We start from the raw sequence: 26,654 nt of genomic DNA on the forward strand, positions 1-26,654 counted from the left end.
AAGTTCACTGCCTGTTCTAACAGATTTTCACCATCTTTTAACTAACTTATTTTCCAAACATTTATGCTTAGTGAAATGCAGGGGCAAAATAATAAAATATAATCACCTGCAAAATAAATTTAATGGCCAGCCAGTTTACTGATGTACAAAATTATTTTTCATTATACACTCCTTGGTTTTTATATTGCCTAGAAAGACCAAATGAAACCAGGGTTCACAGCGAGAATTAGTTTTATTCAAGGAGAGTGGTAGCAGAAGATTTAGAACTGAAAATATTGTGAACAACACAGATTAAGGAAATCAGTAGTAAACTTTTAAAGGCAAATAGACACCTCATGATACGTGCTTGAAGGTTTTGAAACTTCAACTCTCACAGCCTTAAATAAAAATAAAGCATTTGAATGAGCATCAAATATATAGGATTTGATTTGCAGAACAATTTGTACATCACCAATCCAGGACAGTAAGGAGGGACTGTTGGAAAGGGATGTTCTCCTCCCATCCCTCATCTCCATCCTGCAGGCCACAGTCCTCTCTTGCTTCCAGTCTAGAGTAGGTAAAATCATGTTGTTCATATAAAGGAAAGTTACCCCTTCCCCAGAAAGCCAAAACCACAGCTGGGATTAAATAAAACAGGGAAGGAAGAGAAGAAACCCTCTGCTATCAGCCTTTCAGTCCGAAATCACATCCTGCCTGCTACTTCAGGGCATCCACACCTGCAGCCGTGCTCCTCCCAGTCCCTTCCCTGATGCTCAGCCCTGGCCCCACTTTGCACTGGGGGCAGGTGATGGAGCACACAGGGGCTCAGCGTGGTGTCACCTGCACCGGCCCCTGGTGCCCCAGCGGTGTAGCCAGTGTATCTCAGGGCCAAGCACCTGCAAAGTTGTCTGACAGCCAGCAGCTCCAGCAGAGGCTCAACTCTGATTCAGCCTCCACTTGATACTCCTATTGTTTGAACTACCCTGCTCACACAACTTGCAGGACTTCTACAGCACAGCGTCTTGAGCAGTAGAGATACGAACTGGGTTTTTGACCCGCAGTGCTTGTGCTTCTGCTCAGTGGTGGGTGCCTCACAGCAGCTCCCGCTCTGAGAAGATCTCGGAGAGGCTTTTCTGAAAAGGGCTGGACTGGAGCCAGAATGAATAATAACTTGTGTAGCCCCAGAGCACTGCTGGAGCCACTAAGTATTAACAAACAGAATTAACATTTACAGGTTAAAGATCTGTTTGGTTGGTGGTTATTTTTCAGCATTAAATATAATTTATAGCTGGCTGATTTATGGGCATGGAGTCATTTAGGATATTAAGCAGTACCTAGTAGCTGCTTCATAGCTGCTGAGCAGCTTCAAGTCTTCCGCTCAGCTCTCTGTGTCATCCCTCTTAAACAAAGGGACCATTAATAAACTGCTCTGCACAGAACAAGAAAGGACTGCGTACTGCAGCCTCATTTCAGAGGTAATAGACTTAATAATGAACAAATGACACTGGCATAGTTTTAGGCTATTATTTTTAGTAATGTATGTGCCTTGCTATAGCTCTGTATGTGGTAAGCCCAGCTCAAGAAAAACATTCCATGGTTATTCACATCATAGTCTATTTTGTGATACTTTTCTGTAAAGAGCTCCAGACAAAAGCTTCCAAAGGACTACATGCCAGGATCAGAGTCAGTTATTACTTAAAATATTGCTGGAATCAATGAGAAATGTTACAGGAGGAGGAATAGAAAGTGGGGAAGTAGTATCTCAGGGTTTCACTCCACATATGGCTTTAAAAGAAAGATGCAAGCCATGTTCATCCTTTGCTTTTTGTGTATTGCTTTAGTACAATATTTGAGAGAGAAAAAGAAAGGAAAAAATGCCTATATCAGATTTTCTTATAAACCTAAAATCCTGGCAGACAGTACAGAAAACTCTGAAATTACCAAATATTTCAAAGGTACTTTTGGGGTATGTGCTGAGTGAACTTTAAAGCACCTCCTGGGATCTGCATAAGGATTTATGGTAGCTATTTGAAACCAAACTAAATATAGAGGTTTTGCATAGTTCCAATCCCAAGTCAGACTGTGCTGGCAGTTCAAGCTGGGTTCTCCTTTGAGCTTTCAATTTTGTTTGAATCTGAAACTCTAAGCAAAACTCAGGAGATGCAAACACATGCAGACAGCTTCCCCTGAAGTGCTAACCAACTTGTGAACCAAAGCCCGATTGAACTCCAGTCTATTTAAAATCCTGCAGGCAAACACTTAGCTCAGAACAGTTCTTTAGTCACTTAGATACATAAATGGAAGATGTCCTGATTGCATGACACAACTCTTGCTGTAACAAAGACTGTACATCACACCAAAGCACTCAGATGCATTAAATGGCTAAGAAACATTAATTTGGTGATGTACACTGTTGCTGCTACAGAAATAGGCAATCTTTGCAAACACCCAGAAAGTAAAGAAAGGCCAGAGGAAAGAGAGAATGGAGTGCTTGATCTGCAAGAGAAATATCCAAGCCTGGGTTGGGACGGACCTACTGAAGCAAATGGAGGTGGGTCTCCAGAGAGCAGCAGAGGTACAAGGGCCATTACAAGAGGCAGAGTATAAATACCCAGTTTGAGGCTTCTGAAAAATGAACTCAGCCTTAAGGTTACTGTATTACTGCCATTACTTAGCGATCAGTGTAACTGAGAGGATGACACCACAGAAACCGCCTCATCCTCTGCTACCAGTTCTCAGATGGAATCTGTCTTCAGGACTAGGGTTTGAGCTACACTTTTGATGAAGGGGCTACAACCTTAAGAACTGTTACAAAGCAAAATTCATTACCATCATAATTACCATTCCTCTGTTAACAGATGGGCAGCTGAGACAAGGAGGGTGTTATTTGTTCAAGGTCACAAAGGAAATTATGGCAGAACCTCAGTTCAAACACAAATCTCTGGAGTCTAAACCAAATGCTTTAACCACAAAGCTATTCTTTTTTCCTCGAATAGTCCAGCTGGCACTTTGCTTCCTGAGTGCAGCAGGTAGGGGCTGACATTCCAAGTCCTTTCAATTGATATTATTAGCATAGAGCAACAAAGACATGTGCAGTGGAGTATTGGCAGCCAAAGGGATAAGTGATGATTGTAAGATAAAGTGTTTGTGTTTCTAGCCATCTGTTTGCAAATAATCCAAATTATTATTTTTAGGAGTGCTGATTCTGTCATAGCTGTATTTCTGGTGTAGAGTAGCTCACTTCTCGTAGTGGATGGCTGAGAAAAACATTTACTGCTAGTAGAAAACAGAAACACTAAACTTTTCGTACTTCTAATGCATCCTGCTGATAAAATACAAGAGCTTCACATCACCAAGTTTCTAATTAAACATAACCACAAAATCTGGATGACAAAAAATAACATGGTACATTAAGAAAGCAAAGGTGCAGATGATGTATACAGGATCTTAGAATGCAGAAGATTTTGCTTTCTAAATTTTAAATAACTCATGCTGGAATTACCTTCACAAGAAAAACAGTTTTCATATACACTTTCCCTCTTCCTCCCCATGCAAGGTACCTTGTGCTGCCTTGCTTTCCCCAGCACTCACACAAACAACTATATAGTTCCAACCAAAACAAAACACTTGAGCATCCAAGCAATGTAATGGACATTAGTCATGGCTCCTTGCTTGCTATGGGAAAATAACAGTAGCTGCAAGAGAAGACCAGATGAGAGCAAGGAAGGATTGGCAGCTCAGAAGCGAGTACAGCTGCAGAGAAGAAGTCTATTTCCAGGTGCACGGAGCATCTTTCTAACTTGCAGAAAAAAAGGCAAAGCGCCTCTTCTACATCCAGAGGAGCAGGTGAATGAAGCCACCCCAATGGCTGAGGATCAAAGCAGGAGGAAGAAGGGGGGTCCCTAGACCTAAGTGACTTTCGTTGGGAACTTTTCGTAAAACAGACTTTTTAATGGAATATTACAGGTCTCCTCCATGGCATGGTTGAGCATTCCCCCACAGTACCATAAACTCCGTGAGATTGTTTCATTCTATTAGACTAAGGTACTAATGTATGTGTTATAAATCTATAAAGTTAATGGCAAAACAAGTTACACATTCTGATTTATTGTCTGCTTTGGCTCAAACCAACAGGACTATACATTAAGGGGGAAAAAAAAAAAACATGCTGTCTCTATATTTATAACCTTGTCATTTAAACATTTGGCAGCCTTTCAGCTGCTCCATATGTTCACTGTATTAAGCTTTACCATAGAAGGAACTAAGAAGCAAAGTCAAAAGAAAGCTGATATTGTATGGTTTAAAAGCCTGGCAGTAGAAATAATAATCAAGGAAAAAATTCAGTAACAGCCATTCTGTGGTACCTCTGCTGCTTCAAAGGGCATGTAATGAAACACCATCATCCTTAAACATTGCTAGCAGACTGTCTTCAGACAAGAAGACTTAGGACATTTACATTGCAGCTGCTGTCACCTTTGTGCTTAACATAAATTGAAAAACTTGATACAGAAGGTGACATGAGAAGAAGACAAATTAGAATTTAGAATCTGGGAAAATTCTACACTATTTGAAGAGGGATAGTGTAAAATAGCAAAGCAAAAAACTATTGTGGAAGAAAGTTTGGAAATTAATAGCAAAGGCTATTCCACAATCTAATGTTATAATTTACAGTTATTAGAGTATTATAGCATGTCTAGAGACAAACTAAATTTAACAAATTCACATCATATACTTTTAAGTATACTTTCACAAGCATTCATCTACATGATATATCAGCATTTGTCTGCAGATGGGATACTTCTACTCCCAAAAGTGCACTCTCTAGGCAGAATTCATAGCACACATCTTGCTAAAAAGACAAATAACATGAAAAAAACTACTTAAGCTGAAGCATAATATCCTGTCCTTCACATTGGTATCAACAAGGTTTTGCAGATTTAGAGGTTAGTGGTTGTTACTTAGCAGTTGAATTTCATCTTTGTGTTTGTACTTTGAGATGTAAAATATTTATCATCAGATAATCCTACTTTTTCAGTACTGCAATGATTCCTTTTAAAACCTCTTTAAAACGAGAAGGCATCCCGTTTGGGCAGTCCCAGGTAAGGACTGGCTTAGCCTTCTGCCCAACCCTGAGGAGCCCATGGAGGTGGATCTACCACAAGGTGTGGAGGAACTGATGGAAGTGAATCCATCTTGGCCAGAACAGACCTGGGACTACTGCGGTGCATCTTTGCTCTCTGTTATCTGAGCACAAAAACAGTGTTGCAGGAGTGCCTGGCCAGCCCCCTACTCGTCATCATGCAGGCTTCATCCCAAGCATTAACTTGGAGCCCACAAACACCATAAACATCCCCAGGCTTACCTGCAAGACCAGCAATAAACCACTCTGCTGCCAGTTCTCAAGGGTTGTGTGAGTGCTTCTTTCCCATCCCCCAGCCCTTGTGCCAGAGGTGGCATCCGTTCTGCACAGAGCCTCGAGGAAGAGCACAAGAGAGGACCCCTTTGGGTCCTAACATTTGTGCAAATATTAGACTGAGGGGTGAAAATAGGAGTGTGTAAGCGATTATAGGTGGCTAATAAGGTAACAGAACAAGTTTCCTAAGAATCGCGATGGTCATATTCCGAAAATATCCCCCCAAAACAAACAATAAACCTTGGCCTAATGATCACGATAAATTTCTGAAGCTTAATATTCATAACGGTGCCTGGTGAAACAATACAACTTCTGGTATACTGCAAAATTCTGCAAGATCAGACATCTCAAAATGGCTACCTAGCTCTTTTAAATGATTCAGTCAAATTCCAGTTGTCTTGTCATCTACTGCTTTTCAAGGTTATTTTTCTTGTGTGAGATGTTTTCTTTTGTGAGTTGTCTCAAGTGGAGTGATATTTTGTGAGAAACTTCTAAATTATTGTCTTAAATGACTTACATGCAATAAAATAAAATAATAATAATAAAATGTAATAATAATAAATGAAGGTTCATTTTCAACTCTTCCCAGTGGAATTCATCTGGTCTCTATTAGTCAGAGCATTCATAATGTTGTTGACATTTACACATATTTTTGCAGTGTGATTATGGGATAGTATTTTATGAACACACTGTATCTGTTGAGAAAATCATCACCATCATCTCTTGATCAGGAAATAAATTAGGTAGAAGTACAGCATGGGAAAAAAAATCTGATTTACTACTTATGTTAAATCTGCATACCACATTTTCAGCCTTTTCTGTTAATGGATATAAAAAAGAAAATCTACCACCCTCTATTAAGGTATCCTTAAGTAAATATCACTGCAAGACTTTATTATGTCATGTGCTATGAATCACCTTTGATCACAGCAAGCGAATAGGTATCAGTACATGTGGATATGATCCATTACTGCAAAGGAAATACTTAAAAATTAAAACAAATCAAATCTATCCCAACTTAAATCAGTGGAGCAACAGACGGAGCAGAACTGACAGATTACAAACATTATTAATACTTATGCATGATTCATTTTGCTTTGGCATGCCAAAACAGTTTGGATTAAATTGTTGTTTTAAATACTTGTATCTTCAAAATTCAAAGTAACTTGTCAATGAAACATGAAATTTGTCAGAACTTTCATTATCTCTATGCTAAAAAAATAATAAATAAATACACCTCCTCAATGTTAAATGTTTATCAGTCTTGCTTTTTTGAGAGAGACTGATTGGATGGTACATTAATAATGAAAGGTAGATCAAATAATCAGAATCTGAGTAAAAAATGCTTAATTCATGAGACAAATACACAAAACAGTTCAAGTAATTAATAGAAATTGAATGTCTTATCATATTATCGCCATGAATCACTGTCTTTTTAGCTGGATACAGGAAATATTTAAGAGATTAAACACAAAGTAATTCATGAGTTTATACTTTTTATGAAGGCATAAGAATGTGACTGTACTTTCAAACTGTCTGCCATTTGTTATTTGCAATTAAAACACTTTCCAAAAGCTGCTGGTTGCTGGTTTTCAAACCAATGCCCTATTTTTCATTTCTAAAAATAATATTCAGCTGCAGCAGGGCCAAATTTTATATACATTCTTTTGTTTAGCTTGTATGTTGACAAATTTGTATTTAATTTATAAAACAAGTCAAATCCAAAGATGAATTCAACAGTTGCCCAAATTTTATTAGAGAACTTTTTGTGTGTGATGGTTACTGGTTGAGGTATTTAACAAAAGTAAATAGGAATTCAATTGTTATTGTGAAAGAATAAACTACATAGTACTGAGAAGCTTTCATAGTGCTTTTTGCAATAAAATTACATCTATAAAATCAATTTACAGGGCATGATTTTGGTCATGGAAGTACTCTTAGTGAGATAGAACATTTATTATCAAATTAAGATGCAAAGTGTGATTTCCTTTTCTCCAGTACTATCTGGTATCTTAAAATACTAGAGAAGTGTCATCTACTTAAAAGTATTCATATCTCCAAAATATCAGAAGTAAAGCAATGAATTGTAGCAGCCACACTCAGTTGTAGACTGAGAGAAGCACAATAGCTTTCTACTTCTGCTCATGTAAATTACTCTCTTGTAATAGGTGAACTCAAGCTAGAGAAATAAGCTGATTATGACCACAAGGACCACTGTACTGTCATAGCTCCCCTCCACCCCCCATTTATTTGCTTAATAGTCAAAAACAATGCTACCATATAATATACTACCATAGAATACCATGCATATATGAGACGTGATATATGCATATAAATGTGACACATTTGGGGAGTTTCAGATCATCTGTGCATGTCTGTTGATGGCCTGCAGACATGTGGTGTTCACAGACTACACTTCCCCTTTAACAGCTTCATTCTTCTTCCCCAATAAGTTTTTTTTTTTTTTCCCCTTTGTTTTTTAACATCTTTCCAACATACATGCCTTATTTTATAAGTAAAATTTGGAAATTTAGCATCTGATCCTCAGTCTACATTCTGAAAACTTTCAAATCCAATTATGTCAGCTCTCTGCTTATCTGTCTTCAAATATACCCATACAAATATTACACTTGCTTATTTGAAAGGTATGTCAAGATTTCCCAGGGTTGATTATACACCTCCCACGACAGCTGTCCTTTCCAGTAAGATACACAAAAAGCTACTCTCAGGCGATGCTGTTTTATTGCCTGAGATCACTTTTAGCCCTGCTTAACAAAAAACAAACAAACAAAACAGCCAACAAACAAACAAAATCAACAAAAACAAGCAAAACCCACAGAAACCTATAACAAATCAAATACTCTTAAACTCATTTTAGTCCCTCTGCTGACATACTCGGATTTAATTACCAATTACAGGAACTAATACATCCATCCTATCATTGTGAAATATGACAATGAGGTTAAAAAGGGAAAAACTACCTGGATTTGCTTTCAAAAATTCTAGTAACACAGTCAATATTTGATTTGCAATAGAAATAGACATTGAAAAATTCACACCTTCATTAAAAGACAATTGTAAGCTTAACATGCTATATACATCTATGCAGAAACAGCAAAACTCTCTACACTGACAGAACAGCAGATGACTTTATATGACTCTATGCAACTAATGTTAATTAAATAATTGTTAAATTGTTAATTAAATAAATGTTAAAAAGTGTGTAAGACTTTCCCACTATGCAATCTGGGCAGTTATAGCTTTTCCTTTGAGTTACATACTTACTAGCAAGGAATTGCAAATAGAAATGGTTAGAATGGGGAGGTAATAGTTTATAACTGATTTAACAGCACGGCTTTGCCTTTTGTAAACAGTCAAAAATCCATGATCTCCCTGCTCAATTGTGCTATACAATATCTGCTATATATCTGCAAATCTTATACAAAAGAACTTTTATATACAAACTTTGAAACTGATACAGTTAAATGAGTGACACAAAATTTGTTGAGTGCAAATCATTATTGTCCATAAACAGCAGAATGAGAAATACCTATTACCATACTTAGGACCTAAATGCGTAATAAGCATGTTTTTTGTTGTTTGTTTGTTTTGTTTTGTTTTTGTTTCAAGAACATTTGCCTAAAAAAAACTTTGAAAAAGCATTTGATAGGGTGGTGTGGGATTACTGTTTGTTGTTTTGTGTGTGTGTTTGTTGTTGTTGTTTTTTTTTTCCTTACAGTACTTGAAGCAAGAGTACTTATTCATTCAGATATCAAAACCTGAGGGCCACACTCTGATCTGAACTAAGGCTCAAAATATTCCTGGATATTCATATTGTCATAATTGTTACCACAGGTGGAGTAAGAAGGTTGGTCATTATTTTTGTATTATTAAGTAAGATGGTTGGTCATTATTTTTTTATGATTCTTCCACCAGTGCTTGCAGTCAGCCTATACAAAATGGGTAAATCTCCTCTAACTATCTCCCCTTCCTCAGACTAGGGTTTTACAACAATGTTACCTGTTAGCATCTACCTTGAAATGAATCTGATTTCTTATTTTCTGTAATGTTGCTTGAAGATAATTTAAATTGCCTCTTAACCACAGGCTCTTAAATGTAATCAATATCTACTAACAGCATGGATTATTAATCAAAGAGGGTTGACATATTTTTATTTGACCTTTATGAGCAAACCCTCTTAGTGATGACACTAGTGTTTAACATCAGCATATTGTACGAACACTATTCATCTTTGGAGAAACTATGAGACCACCAAAATCAATGGCAAAAAAGGACAGATTTCATCCTTGAAGTGTGGATTCAAGAGCAGGCAATACGAGGCAGCAACATCTGCAGTTTTGTAAGTACACAAACTACATTTACATTTTATCCTACCAAATACATTATCATCCATGCAATTATTTCCAATCATTCATTTTTGACTGACCCTCATGCCTAAGTCTTCCATAGACAACTTGTTTTTTGTAAAACAGAGAGATTAGACTAAACTAATCTCATGAAACAGAGCCCAAATGACTTCAGTGCATTTCCTGGAGACTCATGCACCATTTATACACCTTCCACATGATGTTCACCAAAAGAAATAAAAAATGTATAGATATCCAAGAACAGAATTCAAGCATGTTTTATAATCTTTACATACGAAAAAACTTGTCTCTGCCTTTTATAAACACAAGAGCTAAATTGCAAAGTGTCTCATTCTGCAATGGAATTAAAAGAATTTCTCTAAGGAAGCCATGTTCGCCTACCTTAAAATGATGCAATTTCAACATGTAAGTATCTTGCAAATTTAGGGTTCAACAGTTTCTCAAATAACATGCATCTGAGTGGTTGGGGCACATTGCTCTGCAAGCATACAGAAGAAAGAACAAATGTTTGTTTTTCCATGTATAAAAACTATAACAGTATTGTTTTACTTGATGATATAATTAGAACTTATATAAGCTGTTAAACCATTATGCACTGGTTGACAGAGTTCCCTTGTTTGTTTGTTATGATATAACAAGTCTAAACAACCTCTTACAGCTAAAGATATATTATCTTGAATTACATTTAACAGCTTAGTATTACGCAATACATTATATCTATGTAAGGGACAATGTCTACATTCTATTGAAGTTAGTTCTTTAATTTTCATAATGCTACAAGGTATGAGCTAATGAACTACAACTTTTGCTCTTTGCTGCTCTCAAAGCTGACAGGGGTATGAACATGCAGGGTAAACATTTTTTTACTTTAAGTGCATGAATGAAATCTAAGCATTAGCTTTCTGCTCCATGTGGTAAGCTGAGTCTTACTCTGAAGACCTGTGAACTGAAAAAGAATAAGTAAATTCATGAAAGAACTATTCAATGAAAATTGGCTAAATCCTGCAAATCCACAACCTCAACATGCCCAATATTACAATGATTCATACACTGTGCAGGCATAGTAGGATGAAAATTTATTAAATTTCCCTTAGAGAGTATAACTGGAATCACTCTTTCCCTGTGTCAGTTTGACCCAAACAGGTTTAGTAGGTTCTTAGTTCTCTAAGAAATTTTGTCCCCATAGGGAGCTTTCCTGCTTACAAACAGTTAATTCCACCCACTTCATGTCTTTCATTGGGAGAGCCAAAATATCAATAAGTCTGTCTGTACCGCAACAGAGCAATTAATATTTGTGTGATAATGACATACCCAGTTGTTTGTACAGAGCTTTTTGCAAAGCGTGAAACACCTGACAGATTTTAGCGGTAAACACTATGACTATGAATACTCTGAATTGTAACAGATGGGAGAGAAAAGGTTAAGCTGAGGCAATTCAAATCTCCTTTGATTCCTCACACCCATCTGCAAATGGTGAGTGCTGCGGCAAGGAGGAAAGCATGGTTTGCTGAACCTGCACCAGGTCCAGCTTGCTCTGCTTAGGGAGACATTTGCGGCAGTTATTCATTGGCTGCTACCCTGTGGACTGACCAACAGACTCCATCAAGCTCATTGGCACACAGCGCAAATATTCATCACTTGGCCAAGGTACAATTTATTAAAACATATCAATTAAATTACCTGATGTCCAATATGATGTGAATTTTACAGGAGTATCTCATTATGCTACAAGTTCTCTTTATTTCCACATTGAAAATCTCAAGGTAATCACAGGAAGACAAATAACCAACCATATAAACAAATATTATCTTTTACAACCACAAATAGATTGCATCCCTAAAGCTGAATTACTGTGCATCTTATTCTGCATTATTTTGCGCAATTACTTCTTTGATTACCAGTGTGATAATGCTGAGATGAGTTTTCAACCTTTCAGAATTAGACCTTTATACACAAATATGTTTTGGAGAATAGCAAATGATTTAATAGTGCATACATAATAGTAGCAGTAAAAATTGTAGCAGTCCTATAATTGAGCTAATGGAGAATCTGATGGAAAGACAAGATAACAAAGGAGAAACGATGCAGTAAAAATTGCTTCACTTCGAATCCAAATGGTAAAAGTAGCTTGAGAAGCCTAGGATTTCACGTGCAGCTAGTTTCCGAAATGAAATATTCTAATATAATAAAAAGACATTAAGTAACACATGACTAAAGAGAAAAGAAAAAAGACAAGAATATTCCACCTAGACTGTCATTTTTTAAAAATTACTGCTATCAGGAGGCTTTCATAATTTTGGAAAACTTGTTTGAGAAGTTGTTCTTCTCCACATAAGAAAAGTGTCTTAAAGTGCATGAAATTCTTCATCTAGTGAGAGTAATTGGAAAGGTTCTTGAGCATGCAAAAAATATAAAATAAAGATGCCTGATTAGAGATGACAAATTGGATGTTGGATAGCAGTAATGAAAGCTACTGTAGATAATGTGCAGCAGAAAAACTGTCTCTTGTGTGATTTTCATATTAAAATATAAAAACTCCTCCTTTCATTACTTCTCTTAACATTTCCAATTGTCTTTATTATTTTGTTTCTTTTATGCAGTGGATTAAAGTTTTATGGCACTGGGGGCAAATCTTTCTGTCCTTTTATAAATAATGCCACTAGTCTGAAGAGAGAAACAAGCAAACAAAGCACAGACTGGCCATTACATAAGCTGGTTTTGAATATTGCTTCATTGTACTTCTGCTGAATAGTCTGAAGACAGTTTTTGCTATTGCCAAACTTTTTGGAGATTTGACTTCAATTTGCAAATCATGTAATTGTTGAAAAAATAGTAATCTGTGTGTTTGCTTGGAGGGGCAGAGGACAACAAAGGGAATGAGAGGTGTGTGCCAGGGATGGTGTTAATATAAATGGTCTGTAGTCAAACCATTAATCTACATCCTTGAAAACATGATCTTCTCCTAAATATAAGGAATGAAATTTTGTGCACATATGCAATGATGCTTGTATTTGAGCTACAGTTTTCTGTACTGTTACGTGAGCATACAGATCAGGTGCTGTTCTGCTCCCACTGCTGTGAGGAGATTGCAGCGATGTTCTGCAGGCAGCCACGGACTGCTCAGCCTGAGGTGCTCTGTTTGGGACCTGTAATCAAACTTGTGGCTCCTCACACTCTTTCAAGGTGCACATGTCCTATGCACTGGTCACCTTTATACAAGGATGCTCAGTGGTTGCTGGTTTAGACAGGTACCATAGGCTTCAGCTCCCCTATCTGCTTCTCCAGTTCCAGAACAACGTGCAGTTACAGCTTTGTGTGAGGACAGCAAACATGCTTTTGGGTTTAATACTCTTCTACCCTTATGTAACAAGAATTAACATATGGTGCAAGTTGTTCCAGTGACTTCAGGTCTCATATGGCATAAAAATGTCAAAAAGCACTTTCTCTTGCAAGTTAAGCAACAACATTACTCTGTCATCAGGTTCAGCTTGGCAAATATGCTATGCTTTTTCAGAGCTGCTCTGTACGTACCTGCAGGCAGAACAGCCACCAGCCTATGTGCAGTTTCACTTGTGGTTAGAAATGCAGCGGGGGCCTTCAGTACAGCACGGCCATCGTCTTCCACCGGTGGGACTTGTCACTGAGCACGACAAAATAACGGTGTGTGAACACAATACCATCTGACATGGCTTCAGCTTTAAAGAAATGGATCGTTTTGATAACAGCAGGTAGAAGTAAGAAATTACCCATAAAACACTGCTAAACACTGCTGCTGCCTGAAGGTTGAAGTGCTGTGTGCAATGGGTATTAGTTTGCCAGAAGCACCCCTAGTTAAACACCACAGAAATTATTGGAATACTTTTGAAATCACACTAAGGATCTAAACAAGTGAAAACATTCCATAAACCTTCCACCCACATATGTCAATTCAAATGCTCGACTTTTCTTCAGGTATTTATTTAAATAGGCATGAACAGGAAAGGTACACAGCTCCATTCTAATACCACTCAAAATGAATGCATTGTTGGAATTTTAGAAGTAAAGAACTCATTCTGCCTTTACGTTAATCTTATTGAATGGCTGAGAAGTCATTTTATGGTGACTTATTATCACTGAGGTGAAATTTTGCTGTCCAAAGAGGCCAAGATTATATTGTTCACTATTTTTCATAAATTCAAGTGAAGACTTGCAGACATGGACTTCATGTGCTGGTGCTTGTTATACCTGTGCTAGCTGAAATACAAGAGAAATTCATTCTACTACGGACCAAAAACAATACTGAAGTGCTGGGTGGAGTGACACATCTCGTTATGTCACCCATGCTCAGTAGGATGGGAGCAAACTAATGAAAAGCAAGTAAATAAAAATTATGTAAAATGCAAAGGAAAAAAGCAGATACTTTTTTTTTTTTTTTTTTTAATCTTTTCCTTCCCTTTGAGAAAATCCCTGTCATATGGCATGCTGTGCACGACAAGCAGCACTTCAGTCCATCTTGACCGCAGCTGTGGAGATCTGGCACATAGGTGTTTGTATCTGCTGGATAAGCAATCACGTATCTTTTGTAAAGATTACCCTTCGCTACTTCGTAGTGAAGTGTTTTCATGCCTACTGGCACAAACAACCAAAATAAATCCTCTTCAAAGAGGATCAGTGATAGCAGCGGAGGCAACACTGCCACGTCCATCCCCCAAATGAAGCAATAAGAAAGTCTGCATTCCCTATAGGAACCAGAGACAGCTTGTTTGGACTGGTTTGGTCTGAGCTATAGAAACACAGTACCTGCAAATACATCAAGTGAGGGATTCCCAGAGCTCCTGGTGCAGAGGAGAGGCTGAGGAGAGAAATACTTTTTAGATAGCTTTGTCACAATTGCTTTCCTCAAAAAATCATGTGCCTCAAAACATTGCCTTCATCCAGGTGTATTGTCTGACAAGACGTTCATTAAAAATGAAGCCTTTCCTACTTAAACAATTTTGAAAATTGCAGTAGAAAGCTGTCTAGAGCTGCAGCGATCACAGTAGCCATTTCTGCTTGCATTGTTCAAGCACTTTTAGAGATAAGGAGCATCCTTTAAAGCAGTTAAGAATTTAGGCACGTCCATTACCAGTTCACAGGTGACACCTGAGCATCTGAAAATCACCCTGATCCCACTGCAAGTGTTTTGAAGTCCTGCTGCCAGTGATGGACAGGGAACAGCACTGATACTGCTAACAGGGTCTCATGACACTTGCAGGTTGTTTGTTAAACCCCATCAAATGAATAAAAACCTGGGTAAATATCTCTATGTGACTGAATGATTTTTAAATATATATATTTTATATTAGGATGTTTTGCTTTAATTACATTATTTCAAAATGCATCAACAAATTCGACAGTATTTTGCATGTTAGCACAGTATAGGTACAGAGTATAAAATGTATTGTATCTTCTTTATTTATGCACAATCCAAAAGAACAGGAATGCCCCACAGCCTTACTTTGATTTAATACCTTGAAACAAGGGAACTGACCAATAACATTCAATAACTTAAATGGCCGTGAGTCACCAAGAGACATCAGTTTGAGATTTTCTGGTCTAGTACACACAAATCAATGAATAATAATAATAAATAAAAAAAAAAAAAAAAGAAAAAAAAAAAAGAAAGCAACATACACAAGAAAACAGTTAAGGAGTTTTGTTGTTGTTGTTGTTTTTTCTCAGCTAAATTAAATACTTACGATTTTGCTCTGTTTACTTGTGGGTTGTTTTTTTTTCCAATATACTCAGATAATAAATAAAATGTCCAGGAATAGTATTTCAAGACTGGAAGAAAATTTATACCTTTTCATGAAGAATATTGCTAATCACTACAGAAAGCATTCAGTCAAAGAATATCTTATTAGTCAAAGAATATATTTGCTGGGATATAATTTTTTTCTCCACAAATAAACTGTCTTATTTTGTTCTCAGAATGATTCACGGCATTTTTTAATAACTAAGTATTTGATCGTAACTGGAAGGCACTGTCTTTCCTGCCTGATGTGTAAATTGTTATTAATCTGAATCAATAATACCCAGCACCATAAGGTGGGACACCTAAATTCATGGAGTTTTTCAAGATTAACTTTTCAACGTACAGACCATTTACACTGGTTGCCTAAATAGGGATCTGCCTGCAAGCATAGTGATGTTTTGAAACATCTGAGGTTTTGAAAAAATACTTAATGTTTCCCATGAACTAGAACCCCACACTGAAAATACCAGCATCATATTGTGAAGCCATTTAAAACATTATTTCTACAGCCTCACAACAGTGACCCTAACTTTACTAACAGTGTAGCAACTGGAAAATGCACAAAGGGCATACTGAACACTACAAGCAATTAAAGCAGATAGTTTTGCATATATCCTTTTTATTTTTAATAGTTTTTAAAAAATATTAAGACAGAAGAGCTTGTAAATGTGTTTGTTATTTTAACTTGTAGAAAAAAAATCTTAAAAAAAATGTAATCATTAATCATTACTGATAATCTGCAGAAATACAAGGTAAAATTTTTGAGCAAAATAATAAATAAACAAAGCAAGCACTTATTCTATGTGTTACTGCCATAAAGGATATAATTATAATGTTTACTTTGGCTTCAATGGCCATTAAACAACATTGTCTACTTTGGTTTAGGTTTTTGACACCTCTGTCTTCTCTTTCAGAAATAAGTATTACATAATCACAAAAATTAAGATTGTTTTTACGGATAGTACATGTCCCTGTGGGATACCATAGTATAATACTCTCTTTATCATTTAATTCACCTGAATTAGTATGACTTACTGTTTTTAAAGTAAAAATGCTTGAATGTCTGTGGTACCATGAAGTTGCATCCACAATTTCTCATGAAGATGTCAGAAGGACATGTCTCCACTAAAAATGAAAGAGCCTGCGGGGAAATAAAAGGGAACAGAACTGAATTTCACACTAAGCTGTTCTTGCTTTGTCTGTTATTCCCCTCCATATTCAGAGGTGAACATATAACCTTGCTATTAGATTGATCTCTGTCATTTGTTGTATGTTTAAAATCTTTGCAATTGTGATACAGAATTACTGCACAGATGCTGGGCTGAGATGGAGGTTAATAAAAAAAGAAAACACTGCCTGAAAACAGATGTTTGGATTTTGAAGCACAAATATAGCTGACTCTCAGCAGATAAGCCCAGATTTCACCAAGTCTAAGGGATAAGAGACCAACATTCCTCCTTTAATCTGATTTGGTATACTCACCAGTATTCAGATAAGATAAAAGCATAAAAGATCAAAGTCCATTCTTTTGAACGATTAGTCAGTGGCTTTTTATTTTCTCCTAAAATACTTGGAACATCTGTGTATCTAATAGGAGGCAAATCTCATCTATTGTAGGGATTCTAGGATTTACTAACAGTTGCTTGTTTAAAAAATAAGGTGGTTGACAACAGTTATGTATAGAGTTGAGTTTCAATGACTTTTCATTAAAATTCTACAAACTAATTAAAGCCTACAAGAAAAATATAAATCTCCAAAGTTAGGAATAACACATGGTTAATAGGCATGAATTGGCTATAACTACCAGGATAAACCAGAAGTCTAGTTTTAAGTAGCTACTACCTTTCTAGGATACAAGAGAAAACTCACCTGAAAAAGTAAATAATTAAAATTATAATTAATATACATTGTACCCGTGTTCTTATTAGTCTCTTTCACATATTTTTCCCACTAGCTACTGCAAAAATGCAATTAATAGCAATTATGTGACATGGAAGAGAGCAACTTATGATGTAAACACTAACAAGTTTTCCAGATCATCAACACTGAGCTTAAAAAGAAGTAAAAACAACCTTATGGCACCATCCCAAATGCACATAATTCTGTCAAAATAGACTGAGATTTGGGCAATGCACTGGAAAACCAACTCACTGTGGGGGTATAGACGATGGTTTGTTCATGGCATGCAAGGTAATTGAAACAAAAATAAGTTCCTAAAACACTTATAATGTGAGTACATTAAACTAGGTGTCCGCCAATGAAGGGGGAGGAGCTGATTTCTCTTTTGCTCATTTTCAAGCAGCACCTTAACAGATGTATTTTTAATTTTCAACAATTTTCATGTAATTTGCAAAATTATTATACAGAAGAGTATTTGACATCGAATACATGATTAGTGACATTGATAAATATAAAGACTATTAATTAAACGTCTACTTGCTAAGTGAATGATTAGGAATTGTATTTCTACACTTTCAGCAATGTTCAAAAACTAGAGGACACTAAGTTAAGCAGAAGTGGGATCAAGCGCTACATTACCAGTGCTATTATGCAGTTTGCCAATACTCCAAAAAACAGGGAAATAAGGTTAATTAATCACTTAAGGTAATATATGCAAGTAGCACCAATACCACCATTTTATGCATAGGTGCATGTTCTAGAATAATTACAGTAAGATGGAACACGCTCCTTGCAGCACAGATTGTTAGAGACTGATAAAGATAATACCACCACATCTTCAGTGCTCTCTTTACTACACTGCTGTTTTATGGAAAGCAAACAGCAGGATTTTATGGATGGCTGTATTAATACATTATTGATACATTCCATAAGCTACAAGAAAAATAAGGATGCTCTGAAATTCAGTCAAGAATGAATTTGGTCGGTTTATTCCAATAATTACCGTTCCCCAACTTTTGTGCCATCTGTGCATGCTGCACAGGAAAACCAACATCAATTAATAAAGTGACTGCTGGAGTAGAGGCTCTAATGGCATCTAGCTGCTGGGGATCCCCCCCAGTGAGGACTCCTGGGCAGATGCCTGCTCTGCGTTTGCTTTTCCTTGGGTTGCAGTTCTGATGTCTTTGTTGTAAGGGTCTATAGAGAAACATAAAGTGAAATAATCAGTTATTTTGCTAAATAAATGAGAAGCAAATCCACTGACATTGTTATGGGGCTAATGTAAAAGGAGTTTGAAAATGGGAGTATCCACTCATCTGTGTTCTGTTTTGCCTGAGATCACCAACCCAAAAGCTTGCCAGTAGGCTTTTAAATAAGTATTTTGCCATTTCACTGATATCTTGATCTACTTTCTACATTTATTTAGGTGCCTCTTGTCAGTATTTCTGGGCTCTGTCAACGTAAGACCCTGATAGATAAGGTTGGACTCTTATATCACACTCCAAACACCAAAGAAAGTCAACCTCTAGAAATATCAGGGTTTCAGGAGCCCACAAATGCTTATCCACTTAAATTCCTATATAAAATGGAAAGGGAAATGTATAGATAATGTTCACTTCCAAAAATAAAATAAAATAAAATAAAATAAATATGGAGGTGTAGACCAAACCAGCAAAATAGCTGATCTCACTAAAGTAAGAGGATGCTAACAGAAGACCTACTACTGCCCTTTTTCAAACATAGTTGTTGCCAGCATAGCCCCCAGACAACCCCAACAATATGTAGTTGTCTAGCTTGGCCATTTCTATGGGTAACCTGCTTGTAATTAGGCACTTTTTTGTGGATATCACATTTCCATGTCACTGGCCTTTCTTCTCCCTTCAGTTTTTCTTTTATATTTTCCATATGATTTAATGAGGCCTCAACTTTTTCCTTTAAAGCCAAATTAAGTGTTAGAAATTTTATCATCCACAGCAAGCCTCAAAGTTGTCAACAGTATGACGAGAAAGCCTCAGTTCTTATAAATGGCGATGTGACACTCAGCAAGAACCCTCTTCTAAATGGCAGTTTGTATTTTATTCTCATTTTTATTAACCTAAAAAAGCCACAACAAAGAGCATGGTTATTGAGATAAGCAAGACTGTGGGGCTGAGTACACTCTCTGGTGAACCCCGCCCCAGGATGGCCACCCTGTGGGGATGCTTGAGCTGGACCTGGTGGGGTGGGACCAGCAATGTGGGGACAGGGCCATGCAGCACTGACATCCTTCGTGCCCAGACGCCGCCTGCTCCCAGCATGGAGGAGAGACTTGCCAGAGCACTGTCTGTAGAGTGCATGGCCACCAACCCAGCAAGCGAAACCCCAGCAGTGAATGAACACTGCCTACCAAAAATGGAGTCTTCCTCAGGAACCACGATTCTTTACCTAAGAGTGCAGATTCAGGGTTTGGGTGCTCCGCCAGTCAGACTGATACTCATGTCCACCTGTAAGCCCTGGAATGCTTTCACCAGTTAAGGTATGTTTGTCTGCAGTGATAATCACATGCCAGGTGTGAAGAAGAGCCATCACATCCACAAAGCCTATATTTCATATGCTGTCCAAATGGCCAATATTTCTTATTTGGAAATCACAGCCCAACTCCTAAGCAAAATTTAGAATTGTGTGTTAAAGCAGGTTTCATTTCTAGAGGTATCTCCATCTCATGTGCTGGCAAGGTAGAAAAGGATCTCATAAAGTCATGTCCCTGCCTAACACAGGAAGAGAATGGATCTGTTTCATTGTGTCACACTCGTTCAATGTGTGTTTTGAGAGCAGATCAATAAAAGAGGTCTGCAATCTCTCTCATACATGGTAATATTCAATCTACTACTTGTGAACTATTAAACAGTGAGAATGGAGTACATAATCCTTCTAATTTTAACAGTACTTTTAGAATAAAAATATACGGAGCAAAACCACACTGCTTTAAATTAGTAAACCTAAATATTTACTTTACATAACGTGTTATTTAATATACTGTGCACTAGGCAAATACCCTCTTTAAAGTTATGCTTATAAATCATCAAAAGGAATAGCTAATACATATCAATCATATACTAAAAAATGCATTTAAACCTGTAATTTGTAAACCTATGTAAACTCAGTATATACTTAACCAATACTAAATATATGTATATGCGATTCTTAGAGAATTTTATAACTGAATTAACTACGTGCTGTAATGGAACATTACAAAAGGAATGAAATATATGCCATATATTCATATGCGAGCTATTACATTAGAGTTGCAATTCAAAGAATAGCCTAAAAATCTAAATTAAATCTGACATCTCATTCTTTCTTTACACTTTTTTCAGCATTAATTTTGAATTTTCATGTCTCTGTCCTTAGAAGAAGCTTAATGGGGAATATTACCTACAAATAGCTTTTGATGTTGCATTTCCTTCAAAATTGGATTCATCAAAAAATGCAAAAATATATTTATTTTTGCTCTGGAACAAGTTAAGAACAAGTTTTTGGAATGAGTATTTCTCACTAAACTAGTGAAAGAATTTTTTTCTTTACATTATATTTTAATATTCACATTTTGCATATTATGAATGGTTTAAAGGACATTTTAAAGTAAACAGATTAAAATCAAAAATGTAACATCCTAAGCAACCATAGCCAAAAATTCCTTGGCAAGTCTGGGTTAATATAAACTATGATAGATAATCATGTTAGTGAGAGTCAGAATAAAGTATTTGTTATATAAAACACACATACACTAGAAATTATCTGCAAGCATATAAGGAAGAATTTTCTGGCTTTGCTTTTCTCTGTGGTTTCATGGCCTGGTGCAAACTTTCATTGCATTTTAGTACGTTGAGTGATATTATTACTTACTTTGGTTTACACCTTGAACCTTGCATGAGACCAACCATATTAGAATCTGATGTCATACTCAAGTTCACTGAAAGATGAATAAACTTTCACTTAACTGTCAAAACTAGTCCTAGTTTTAAGTTTCGTGTTGTAATCCCTGTCTGGCACTAATCTAAATATTTAATTACTTGTTCTGTTAATAACAGCTTACAGTCTTAGAGAAGTGGACTATACACTCGAGTATGCAATGCTGTTACTTTCTAAATTAGAAAGCAATCCTATGATCTGCATGAAATTAAATTTACTTTTAATGTACTTTTAACCAAAATCTTTCATCAGGGATCTCATATATTGAATGCTTTAATTTTACTTTCTCTACCCTTTCCAGCATACTTGCATTAATCTTTGTCTCCTAGAAGAAACATGGTTGCTAAATTTCACATTATCTTGAGTGTGTCACCCCAGCTGCTATATATCTCCATTCTACCTTATCAAAGCCAAAATTACAGTTCTTTCCTTTGCTCTTTTCATAAATTTTCACCTTGCTACTTACATTATCTGCCTCTTCTAATTTCAAAAACAGGTCTGCTACCAGCTCCCCTCTTTTTATTTTTAATTTTGTGTAAGTTCTTGGTACACTGAGCCAGCTGCATGAAATTGGTTAACTTTCTGTTCCTCTAAGTTTCTTTCCACTATAGCTAACCTAAGAACATTGAAATATAGGTGACATTTTATTCTGCTTCTCTCCTTTTATTTCTAGACTGCAAACACCAGGATTTATTGGATGTTGCCAAACACATTTTAGGTGCTACTGTAAAACAAAATGATTCATTGATTCAGCAAACACTTACAGCAAAATGATTCTTCAGAGCATTTTCAAATGGCAGCCTTTCCTTCAGGGTGAACACGTACTCTGAAGAACATCGACAAAAACACAGAAAATAGTGTGTATTGTATGTGCACATGCATACATACAGACACATCATACTTAGAAAAACATGGACAACTAGATAGCCTCGTATGACAGGCTTTTGAGGAATGCTACTGCACGATAGCACTCTCCGATTCCCATTTCTCTAAGATAGGAATCAGCATGCCATTTAGAGCATTTTCAGAGACATGCATTTCCAGGGAGATACTCGACAGGATTCCTGGTGATGCAGCAACATTGTGATGTGGATAGAATTGATTTACCGATTAATAACTGAGCTACCCAACATTTCTTTGCAGTGATCAGCTTTAATATATGAAAATACATGGACTGTGGAAGCAAAATATGAAGCAGAGAGCTTAATGACTTGTGTTTTAAAATGTAGACTCTTGCCTCTTCAGCAGTGTTTGACCCACAATTTGTATATGTAACCTTTACTAATGAAGCTAATAAATGACCAATTGCCACCATTGTCATCCATTGCTACACAGAATAAAACAGGACATGTGGCAAGGGGAGCTGCCAGAGACAGTGAGGAATAGGGGGATGTAAGTCAAAGGCTGTGTTTCCAGAACAAAAGAAAAGATTTTGTGTGCTCAAGTACAGTGATTTAAGATCATTTAACCACAAGGCTAAATAGTTACTAATATTTACTAAATTATTACCCATTCCTCACAATGTCCCATCCCCTAGGCAAGGTTAGCAATCCCATAACAGAGCTGCAGACAGAATTTGTCAATCTACTTTCTCTGAACAGCCAACGGCTGATTTTCTATTTTTGCTAGAGCTGGGTCAGCCTCCTTCGCAGGGAAGGAGCGGAACGGCACATGCCAGCCTGCAGCCAGCCCTGCAGCAGCACTGGGCACACACCGCAGCAGCCTGGTATGGAGCTGGGAGCTGCTGCAGCTGGACGTCTGTCACAGAGCACAGTGAGTTGGGCTCAGTCCTATTTCTTGAAATACATTTACTTTTGGTAAAACAGACTCTAGAACCACAGAAACATTTAAAACACACAGTCCTATTTTGCGTGCAGACTAAATGAACTCTGAGTGAAAACGTCAACTCTCAAACCTAATTTTACATGTGCAGAAATGTAAGCTACATTAAAATGTTTAACTCAAAGCTCATTCTTTCATGATGCAGCTACACAACCACAGAACTGCTAATAAGCAGTTTATCAGTCATAAAAAGGGTTATTAACATTGCAGCAACAGACGTTATTCAAGAAATAAATGTTCCACTTACAGTGCTTATTTCTCACTGAAGTTTAATATTTTTCCAAAGATCCAAATGTCTCTTCCTTCACCCCCAGGTTTTGGTGGAAAGTTTTCTGAGCAGAAACTTGTGTTTGGTGGGGTTTGGTACTGTGATAAAAGAAAACAGATTGTGGATGCTTTTTTATTTTTTATCTTTTTAATTCAGTGTTGTTTAAAAGATGGGATAGGCATTGTCCTATTTATATCCAATTATATGTGTCCACACTTCTCAAGTCTGTAATGCTCTTGCTGTGCAAAAGCACGACTGTACTTATAAAAAAAATAAATAAAAATTGCCCTCTCTCCTACTTTAAACCAATATTAAAAGTATTAAGGGCTGACATAGCTAAATTCCAGTTCAGTCTTTTCTGGATCTGGTTTCAATATCTACGCAATAGCAGAGGAAGTATAATTTATGGAACAACACAATAAAGGTGGAGAAAATGATGTGTGACAAACACCCAAAGCCTGATTATTTAATCTGCTGCAATGTATTTCAGTAACCAAATGCAAGTTACTCAGTTGTTTTGTGTGTTTCAGCCACATTAGAAGACTGGAGTTCATCGTTTCTAATTTTTAAAGTAGATTACAGCTGCCATGTTGTTAAGACCTTACAATTATATCTGAACAATAAATTGTATTATTAATAGGATGCTTATGGCCTGTGAGTATTAGATATTGTTGTTTGTGATTTGCACTTAAAGAGGGATTTTAATCAAGTTTACCATTCTCAAAAAGTCTGTTTTGCATTTAAATAAGCATCCTTAAAAATTGATCTGGTTTGCTCAATTATACAGTGGCTCATTCTGAAGCCTAGGAGTAATTTATAATACAGACTCTGTGAGCAAGGAAGATGTATTGCACTGTACTTAATCTTATCAAATTTCTGCTGATTTCTGACGACAATGTCTGTTTATCATAATTATTATGAGTTGTCTGGGTTAATAAAACTTGAAAAACTGTGTGGGAATTAAACCAGTATGGAATGTTATACTTATTATTTATGTAAGGCTATCTGATACCAGCTGTCCTTCATGGGTCTATGAAACCATTTATTTCAGAATTGCTTCTTGTACCACCATTGTTAAGTAGTTCAAATTAACTAAAATCCAATTTTTTAGGACTGTATAACTTCATATTATGAAGTCTCTCAGATGAAAACATCTTAATTACATATGACAGTATCCCAAATTATATGATATTTGATAAAAAAAATGTTTTCATTAAAAACTACCTGGGCTTCATTTGTATTATGCTGTAACTGTAATGAAATTGCTTCTTTGCCTTAGTGTTATCCTATAGGTAACTAATTTATTGTGCAAAGGGATAGTTTTGTTCACTTAGAGTCATAATTAGCTTCTATATTATAAGAAGTACTTACAAACATCATCTGTACTGGTTTCATACTACAACATCATTTTTAAGATGCTCTCAGCACTGGAAGTGCATTCACTAGGAAATAATTTATAAAACAAACCAAAAAAGAAAAAAAAAAAAAAAGGAAAAAAATATCTTGATTTAATATCCCTTTCATAAGGTGCAAAATACAAATGATTTTATTTGGAAAGAATTTGAAGCACTCACCTTTTAAGATTGCACCAAGGGTATTTTGAGATCTGAAACAAAAGCTCATGTTTGTCCCTTTCTTCAACGCAGAACCCCATTGATTTGCTTTGGAATTAAACCTACATGTATAGGCAGTGAGCCACTTTTTAATTCAAGGCCAGGTCAGTTCCACCCCAAAGGAGCAACAGATGCTCACAGAACTATTGCACAGTAATAAAATGTGGAGAAAATACACTTCACAATCTAGTAGAAACAATAAAATTATGTAAGCAAATGAATTTCCAAATTAAAAATATGGAACAATTAGGTCCTTATAAGCTCAAAAAATCCATTCAATCAGCAGTGAGCATTTACTCTTTGAGTATGGATATTCTTGGCCAGTCTGATGTCCTGTTTCTACCAGTAGTAGCAAGGCTAAAAAGTTTGGGAACCCCTCTTGTTAGCTCTGGCTCCGATTTATTTTGTGATCAATCTCACATCATTTTTCAGTTCTACATGTACAGTACTGGTCATCCTTAGAGGTATGGTATGAGCATGAACTTCCAGATAAGACACAGGAGCTTTCTGATAATAGGTATAGCAGAAGCACAACAAAGTACTTTTGCCATAAGAACAACTTTGGATTTAAAGAAGTGAGGAGGTAAAAACAGTGTTAAGTTGATACTAAAGTCAATAAACTATATAATGACAAGATTTAATGCTGTTTTATTTCACAGTTCAATATAATGTAAGCTTTTGTTGCTTAAAGGAGGACTTTATTGATGTTTACAGATAGACTTTATGGCTTGCTTGTCACCAGGAGAGCCAAGACATGTCTGTCTCAGTTTCTGCTCAGGAATGCCAGGACCATACACTGTCTATTTTCATACCAAGTAGAAGAAAAAATATAGTCTGAAATTCCTGTATCAGAGCAACTTGTTAAGATAATTGTCTTGCAATGATTGATCTAGTCATGTCAAGATAATAAGTTTTTTATGGTCCTGAGGAGGATTTAATCTAATTTTTGGAGGGATTCTGATCTCACTGTTGCTGCTTTATCACTTTTAATCTCAACACTTTTATTTGAATTTGATCTGCAAAATTCAATATACTTTTAGTTGACAGCTGAAAACATAGAATAGTCTTTTTACACTAAGTTTCCCTGTGTTGAAACTGTGTTTTAAATCTTGTTATCATTACTCTGAACAAATCCAATTATGGAGTTGTTTTGCTGCTTTAGACAGAGAATACTCAGTATAATTTCTCCAAAACAATAAAAGAACCAATATCCATTTCTCCTAAAGAAAAAGTAGTGGTTTTGAATAGAAGAATGGTGTCTTTAATTATTTGGTCGAGGATCATTTGTGATTTAGGAAAAGATGTCTAACATTGTGCTGTCCTTGAATAGAAACTATTTATAGTTGTATTGTTTTAAATTCCTAACTATATGATGATAAAGTCAAGTTGTCTGAATTTAAAAATAAATTTGTTCAGCGTTGTTCTCACGTTTTAATTTTAATAATAAGATATTATTATTATTATTATCATTATCATTATTATTTATTTTCTAAGGCAACATGGTCAATTACCACAAATCTGGTTAATA

At 36.2% G+C, this 26,654-nt stretch overlaps 1 long non-coding RNA gene across 1 annotated transcript; it reads right to left on the reverse strand.

Moving 5' to 3' along the window:
- Positions 1–13,311: 13,311 nt before the first annotated feature.
- LOC309882577 lies at positions 13,312–23,608 on the reverse strand. The gene is made up of 5 exons (XR_014318315.1): positions 23,493–23,608; positions 22,168–22,229; positions 16,589–16,694; positions 14,560–14,611; positions 13,312–13,420 (listed from the first exon to the last, which is right to left on the reverse strand). It is a non-coding gene; the product is annotated as an uncharacterized lncRNA (long non-coding RNA).
- Positions 23,609–26,654: the final 3,046 nt, after the last annotated feature.

This window comes from Aythya marila, assembly GCF_965140915.1.
Source record: "Aythya marila genome assembly, chromosome: 12".
Lineage (NCBI taxonomy): Eukaryota > Metazoa > Chordata > Aves > Anseriformes > Anatidae > Aythya > Aythya marila.